Source organism: Rhamphochromis sp. 'chilingali' (assembly GCF_963969265.1).
Source record: "Rhamphochromis sp. 'chilingali' genome assembly, chromosome: 4".
Lineage (NCBI taxonomy): Eukaryota > Metazoa > Chordata > Actinopteri > Cichliformes > Cichlidae > Rhamphochromis > Rhamphochromis sp. 'chilingali'.
Genome location: NC_137948.1, coordinates 4,119,020 through 4,127,757, shown reverse-complemented (window position 1 = coordinate 4,127,757; position 8,738 = coordinate 4,119,020).

Below are 8,738 nucleotides of genomic sequence, written 5' to 3'. Positions count from 1 at the left end.
ACTCAAACTGTTTCCTTCTCTCGCTCTGTCCCCTGGTATTCTTCTGAACTTGGCCAACTCATGATATGGTCAATTGTTTTTTCTCCTACTCAGCTGTCTTCCTCTCTAACAGTTTTGAACTTCCTACAATAATTCAGCTGTCATCGTGTAAACTTGACCCACTAATCTTGTTGAACTTTCCCTCCCCTCTCTTGGCTCGTTGATAGTTAATATCGCACACTCCTCTCTTATCTCTGGTTCTGTTCTATCCTCTCTTAAAACTGCAATAATAACTCCAGTTTTGAAAAAGAATGGTTCAGACCGTACCGTTTTAAATAATTTCAGGCTAATTTCAAATTTGCCCTTCCGAGCCAAAACTCTCGAAAAAATAGTGGCTGTGCAGGTTCATATACACCTCACTGGAAATAACTTGTATGAAGTTTCTTGTTGTTTTTTTATACTTGTTTACTTGTAATACTTGTTTTTCTATTTGCCTTTTGGATTCACCAATGCCCTTGCTGTTTTCCAGGCATTAGTTAATGATGTCTTTTTTTTTTAACATAATTGTATTTCTCAGCTTATATATATGGACACAGCAAGGTCTTTGAGAAAAAAAATGAGAATGTCATCTGTCCATATCTATGTGAAGGTCAAGAAATGGGAGTTTCACACACTGCTGTCAGATCTCCATCAAACAGGGAACTCGAGGATGAGACATATGAAGCAGACAAATTGGGCTACTGACTGTTTATTCTGCATTGATCTGAGGATAGAAAACAGAATATATTAGTGCAGTCACTAATTTCATCCCTTTTGTGTGCTTAATTTTCCATTAATGTGGCGTAATGATATCAAAGCTGAGTCATTTTTTTTAAAAAATAAACATTTTAATACGAATAAGCAGAATTCATAAATAAGGGAAATGGTTTTCAGTACTGAATTTTTTCAGGCTTTCGTATAGTTTGTTGTTAGAGTTTATTAATAGAAAAAGAAGAACTGCGTTTATCAGAATGTAGTATTGAAACTATAAAATGATGACTGAGCCTTTTATTGGCTTTTTCTAATGTGCCTGAATTCTTACACGAGGCAGAGCAAAATATTTTAGCCTGGATAGCTGTTGACCTGATTAAGTGATGTTACACTAAATCAGATTATTTAATGAAAAAGTGTAAGGTCTTGAAGAAGATTTATTTATTGGGAGTGAATCTCATCTATACTTTTATTACTTTTTTCGTTGGGCAAACTAATTCAAATGAAAATGTGAGTGTATGGTGCTGAAGAGAGACTCTAATAATCTGAATAAACACTGTCATCTTAAAGGCCTTTAACCCTCTCAAGGCAGGCGTTGCCGATTTGCAACAGTTAAAAACTAACAACCTGATTACCCCACATACATATTTTATAGTTTTTTTCTTTACTCAGAAGTATCACTACAGGACTTGGTTGTGCATTAGCAACAAAAAGTTTAATTTGATCCTGAGAGGGTTAAACAGAAAGAGCAAAACCTTGCACATGCATTTTCCCTTTTGAGCAAGTTGCCCTGCAACAACAGGAGAAACTTACCAGTAGATCTTTTTTGTCCACTTTTTTACATTCAAAATCTTTTCACTAGAGAAAATAACAGAAACAGTTCTGCATGTGCCACTGAATTCAAGGCCACTATTATTTCAAGCCACTAAAATGTGCTGAACATTTATAAAACTGATTCAAAGTCTGGATTTTTAAAAATTACTGGCCAAAACCTCCACAGATGAACCTGCACTGATGTTCACAACTACTACATAACTGTGATATATGTACCACACTTTCTGTGTCTCAATGTAGTAACTGTCACAGTGACTGAAAAAACTTTTGTTCTAGAGTCTCAGCTCATACCAGCTTTTTCTTTTTTCTTAAAACAGTCTTTGAGAGCGACACCTCGCATCTGCAATGCTCTAGAAGGAGTATTCAACACAACCGTGTGTGGTTTGAGCCTTCCTGTTTATGGCAGCAGATCCTCTGTGAGTCATACTGCAAGCAGATGCAATCCTAACAGACAAAATCAAGTTTCACAAACGCAAAACTGAAACTTTCGTTTTAGCAACCGGCGTCTGCTGTGTAGAAATTCTCATCTATGAATCAGGTACAACGTCTTTGTCATTTCTTCGCACAAAAACACGACGATTGAATGTTCTTTCCACGTCTCTGTAACAACTGCTGCAAACAGGTACTACTGCCCAACATAATACAAAGGCAAACATTTTCTTTAAAATATTTACTTTGATTTTTAAAGCAATACCTTTTTCATTCTCAATGATAATCAAAACTCCCACAGGACCAGCATCCTGACCAAAGATCATGGCAAAATATGAAATTAAAGTAAACAGTATCAGTATTCGCACACTGCATCTGTTTTAGCATTACATATAGGATAAGACACTTAATTACTCTACAGCAAGAGACCGTCCACCAGACCTGATGATCAAACGTAACAGAATACTTTTTATGTAAAGCTGCGTTTTTAAAATGCTCTTCACTGATTATTATTTAGTAATTAATGTATGTTTGAAGACACTTTTCAGGAGCATGTTCGAGCAGCCATTGCACTTGTCATTAACTTTGCCATTCTGCTATTATGTGGTGGGTAGGTACTATAAAGCAAAAAAGGCAGAAAAAAAATCCTACAACACATGGAAGATGTCATACGGCTGTGTGGCAGGCAGGATGTAGGACCCAAACGCAAGACACTCAGACATAGGAAAAAACACTCAAAGAGGCTGCTTTATTGCAGTGCAAAAAACTCCATAAAAACAAACACACAAAAAACAAACCCAAACTACAAACTGGAAACTGATACTAAACACTAGGAAACCTGGAACGAGAGACTAGGGACGCGGATCACAGGGAGCACGGAGGGAACCACACACAGCATGACGAGGGTACGACGTGACACAGAGCAAGGAAAACACAGGTCTTAAACACACTGAGGGACACCGAGTGAATGAGACACAGGAGAAGAGCAGAGCTGGGAGTAATCAAACATGATGAGACATGGGATGGGTAAAGCAAAAGTAGAAACACTGACATAAGACAAGGGACCGTCAAAGTAAAACAGGAAGTATAACACAGAGACGGGGACTTAATGATAATACAAAATCAAAACACAGGGTCACTGACCCAGGACCGTGACAGAAGGGTTTTAATATGATGTTTATGTGATCCACTAAAGTGAAACTTAACACTATATTTTGTGAGAGGGGTCTGGAGGTGACTTTTATTACCTTTGGACAGGTAACAGAAACTGGAACAGACCAATCTCATTTTTAGCTCTACAACTCCAGGAAAAAGATACCACATAAGAGATGACCTTTATGTCTTTCTGCTAGTTAGCGCTAAAAGACGAGAAGATGAATAAATCATTAGAATTTTCTTCGCCAAAACTAAATTGCAAACTTGTTGGACACACAAAACAAGCCACATCATATTATTATTATTATTTAAATCACGAGCGTTACCAGTGAGTATACTCTGGATAATGTTTCTTTCTGACTCTAAGAATGACCAAAAATTACCCAAAAGTGGGCTCAATGTTTTATTCATTGTGATATGAAATGAGTGACAGAGCCCATAAACTCATCACCAAAGTGTGTGAATGTCAGATTTAGTGCTATGTATTCATCAGTTGGTTCCAACTATAGCTTTTATAATGGCTCTTTGAAGAGACTGTAGTTGTAAAATCATGCTGTTAACAGTGAAGTGTGATCTGCGTTTACTTGTTTAGCTCAAGCCTCTTTAACCCTTAACCTGGCAAAGTGCGAGTTTGGGAAAGCTGTCGACATATCTAGGTAAGCAGGTTGGACAGGGGCAAATTCGTCTCATAACTGCATAAATGGATGCAATTCTGTCCCACCCTACACCCAAGACAAGAGATGAACTCTCTTGTTTTGGGCGGTTTCTAGGTCTAGCTGACTATTACAGGTGTTTTTGCCACAACTTCTCTGTGGTAGTAGAGCCACTCACCACTCACACCATTGTTCTTAATATATCTTCTCCCCCTCCAGCACATAATGGGCTCTTTTGAGGAGATTTCTTATCACTGTTATGCTGATGATATTCAGTTGTACATCTCTTTAAGCCCCAGGATTTATCTAAGCTTCAGCTTTTAAATGACTGCTTAAATTCTATCAAACGTTTGATGGCTGTAAATTTCCTCCAACTCAACGAGGGGAAAACTGAAGTCCTCATATGTGCTCCGGACAGATTTGTATCCCAGATAGTGAAAGCCCTTGGTCTTCTTTCTGTGTATGTTAAATCCTCTATCAGGAATTTAGGTGTCACTTTTGACTCGACTCTTACATTGGATGGGCATGTGAAATCTCTGGTTCAGTCTTGTTTTTATCATTTAAGAAATGTGGCTAAGTTAAGCCCTATTTTATCTCGCCCTGAACTGGAGATAGCTATACATGCATTTATTTCCTCACGCTTGGACTATTGTAACTCTTTGTTTATGTGTCTAAGCAAAGGTTCTCTGGATCGTCTGCAGGTTGTGCAAAACGCTGCAGCTAGACTTTTGACAAAATCCTCCAAGTATTCTCATGTGACACCATTGCTATTTCAGCTACACTGGCTTCCTGTTGAACTTAGAGTACATTTTAAGATCCTGGTCTTGACATTTAGAGCCTTGCATGGACTGGCACCTCCCTACATCTCCGATCTGCTACAGCCCTATGTCCCTAGCAGGTCCCTGAGGTCATCTGATCAGGGCTTACTTGCTATAAAACAGGCTAAAATGAGAACTAATGGTGACAGAGCTTTTGCCACCGTGGCCCCTAGACTGTGGAACTCTCTCCCCCAAACATTAAGAACTGTGGACTCAGTAGTTGTTTTTAAAAGAACAACTCAAAACTCACCTTTTTAAAACTGTGTTTGGTTAAATTTCTGCCTGTTTTATATTGTCTGTTTTACCCTTTTATTATTTGTTATCTTATGTGCAGCACTTTGTGATTCTGTCTAGAAAGGTGCTATAGAAATAAAAATGTCTTTATTTATTTATTTATTTATTTATTTATTTATGTACAATCACAACCAGAGGTTGATCCTGATCAGATGTGTTCTTCCATAGACTTCTACAATATCGGAAGTCTTTATAACCTCATGTATCATCCCCTCTGGGAGGAAAAGATGACTTGATGCTTGTTTAGTCTCCAACAAGTTAACAGGTTGGCAGCTGAATTTTCTATGCAGTTCAGTGTTGACCCCAAAACCATTTGGGAAGAGAAGGGGTTGAAGATTTGATTGTTTTATCATGCTCTTAATGAAACGAGGAAGAATAATAACGCCTCAAGATATTCAAAGATTCAAAGCATTCATTGTCATGTGTACCAATAAAAAGCATTTCTCTGTACAATGAAATTCTTTCTCTGCTGTCCACACACAGATGCTGGTTAATATGTACAATAGATAGAATACAAATAGTATGAATAAATAAATGGAGATAAAAAAGAAAAATTGAAGTATTGAATAGATAGATTTATGTGCAAAAGAGCTATGAGCTTAATATGCTGGTTGATATGTGAGATGACCTGAAGTGCAAAAATTATTGATACTGTTAAAATAGGTCAGCTGTTTAAGAGTCTGATAGCAGTGGGGAAGAAGGAGTTGCTGAGTCGAGATACAAAATCAAGTCGAGTCTGGATTTCACACTTCTAAACCTTCGTTCCGAGGGCAGAAGTGTGAACAGTCCGTGTTGGGTGTGTGGGGTCTTTGAGGATGGAGGCAGCTCTCCTATGGACTCTGCGATGGCAGATGTTCTGCAGAGAGGGCAGCGGGGTCTTGGTGATCCTCACAGCGTTTGTTATCACTCTCTGCAGGCATTTGTGGTCCATAACAGTAGTGCTGCCATACCATGCAGTGATGCAGCTGGTCAGGGTGCTCTCCACAATCCAGCTGTAGAAACTGCTGAGGATCTTGGCCAACACCCCAAATTTCCCCAGCCTCCTCAGGAAATACAGCTGCTGCTGAGCCTTCTTGACCAGCTGTGTGGTGTTCAGTGTGCAGGTGAGGTCCTCAGACATGTAGGCGGCCAGGTACCTAAAGCTGCTCACCCTCTCCACTTCAAGCCCCAGGATGAACAGCAGCTGGTGAGGCCTCTTCTTCTTCCTCATGTCCACAATCGTCTATTTTGTCTTATCAGTGTTGAGGGTGAGATTGTTCTCCTCACACCATGACACCAGACCGGCCACCTCTCTCCTGTAAGCAGCTTCGTCCCCTCCAGTGATGCAACCGATCACTGCAGTATCGTCCGCGAACTTTAGTATGGTGTTATCCCTATTGGATGCAACACAGTCGTGGGTGTACAGGGTGTAGAGGATGGGACTGAGGACGCAACCCTGTGGAACGCCAGTGTTAGTACTAATGCTGCCTGCCAGTCATAAAGTCCTGTGGTGGGTGGATAGGGTTGGGTGTAGGCCGAGTGTTGCCAGCTTGTGAGTGACACCATCTGGCTGAGGCCTGTCTATGCGCAGTTTGCATGTTCTCATTGTGTCTGCATGGGTTCTGTCCAGGTAGTGTGGCTTCTTCTCACAGTCCAAAGACAAGGAAATGGTAAATGGACTGGTTCTTATATAGCGCTTTTCTACTCTGAGCACTCAAAGCGCTTTACACAACTCGTTCATTCACCCAATCACACCCATTCACACAAGCACTTTTCTAAGTTTGTAGTGCTATCTAACTAACTAACATTCATACTCTGATGGAGTTAGTATATTGCCAAAGGATATTTAGCATGCAGATTGGAGCAGACTAGGAACGAACCACCAACTTCCGGTTAGTAGGTGACCTGCTCTGTAGCTAGTAGCTAGTTAGCAGGATTAGGTTAACTGGTGATTCTAATATGCCTGTAGTTGTGAATGTGAGCACAAATGGTTGTTTGTCTGTGTTACTCCCGCGACAGACTGGTGATCTGTACCCCAACTCCCACATTATGGTAGCTGGGTCAGGCCCCCCCCAGTTGATGAATGGTGTGGATTGAAGCCACGCTGTTGTAATAGATGCATCATGGGATTTTTCATTGTTCTGCTGAAATATGAAAGTCCTTCCTTGAAAAAAGATGTTGTCTGAATGGGAGCACGAGTTGCGCAGGTTATCCTGCCTTCTGCACATGTAGTTATAGCACTTAAACTGTCACTTATATTATACCCAGAGGTGGGAAGTAACAAAGTATCAATACTTTGTTAATGTATTTAAGAACTTTCAGGTATCTGTACTTTACTTGAGTAGTTATTTTTCTAGCATTTTTTACTCCCTACATTTTTAAACAAATATTGGTACTTTCTACTTCTTGTGTTTTGAAAATAAGCCCAAACAAAAGTTGAGCACAAAAAGAGCAATGTTTTTTTATTGTCAGGTATTTTCAAATACATTTCTATCATCTCAACAAACATCTGTGAACACACAACCTGTTTGTGTGTAGTTTGTCACACGGTGTGTTGCTAGCTAAAGGTTCAGCTGCTTATTTCAGAGGGAGAGAAAAGAAAGAAAGCTTACATGTAAGTTCACATATAATCTTGATGTTGTGTTCACTCTGATGTAAATTAGCCCCATCTGAGTCTGTGAGTTTAACAGTTACAAAGTCGGCTGCCTTTTTGTTTACATCGGTCTTTAAAAGGTAATTTTAGATCTCAGTGACATTTTCAACTGGATGAACAAATATAATAAAATATTTGTACTACTGGCTTTTACAGCTTATTTCACAGGAGTGAATATATATATATAGAGAGAGAGAGTGAGAGATAGAGATAAAGAGATCTTAATGCTGAGAAAAACAAAACTGCCCACATAGACTGTGCTTTATTCACTTTGAATAAACAAACTTGTAAAAGCAACTTTAACAATATTATTTTGGACTTAAATGCACAAAAAGGGCAATATTTGTGTGGGCTGAAGTCATGTGCAGTGTAAAAAGATCTTTTAGTGCTCCCCCTGGCAGATCTGTGTATATGCAGAAAGAGAAAAAGTCACATTAAGTCGTTTTCTGTGTACAAACGTCATGTTTGTCAGAAGCAGTAACCAATGAGGATGAACTCCAACAAGTACAAGCTCACCTTTTGAACTGCACATGTTTTAAGTTAAGCCTTTAGTCAAAACAACACCTCTGAAACGGACTGACAGGACTCAAGTGCAGCCTTTTTTCTAATGTGTGTGTGCGTGTGGAGTCCTGCCTGTGCCCCTCAGCAATAACATTTAGCTATTAATCACAATTTTGGTAAATAAAAGGAACGGGCGCGCATCAGTCACATGATGACCATTAACCAATCCTCGCCATTGACAACAGAGGAGCCGGGAACGAGCACGCAAAGAGCACGCGCATTGTTTTCCTCCTGGACTGTGCGGAGCTGTAAGAGATAGTGATGGGATTTCCGGCTCTTTTTAGAGATCCGGCTCTTTTTAGAGAACCGGCTCTTTCGGTTCGACTCACTAAAAAGAGGCGGCTCTTTCGGCTCCGAACCGGCTCTTCAGGTTGTTTTGTTGCTTTAATTTATTTATTATTAACAATAATATAAAATTATGCACAAAAGGAATTACTAACGTAAAAACAAGTGGTTTTATTTATATATGTTTATATATAAATATATGCGGTGGCCCCTAGAGACAAAACACGTACAAACTCCAAAACACATTTCTAGCATGAACTGAACTTCCAAAGCAGAGCTACTAGATCACTTAAATTACACAATTGAAAGCATGTGTGTATTGTTTGTGTATTTATACACAGGCACTCA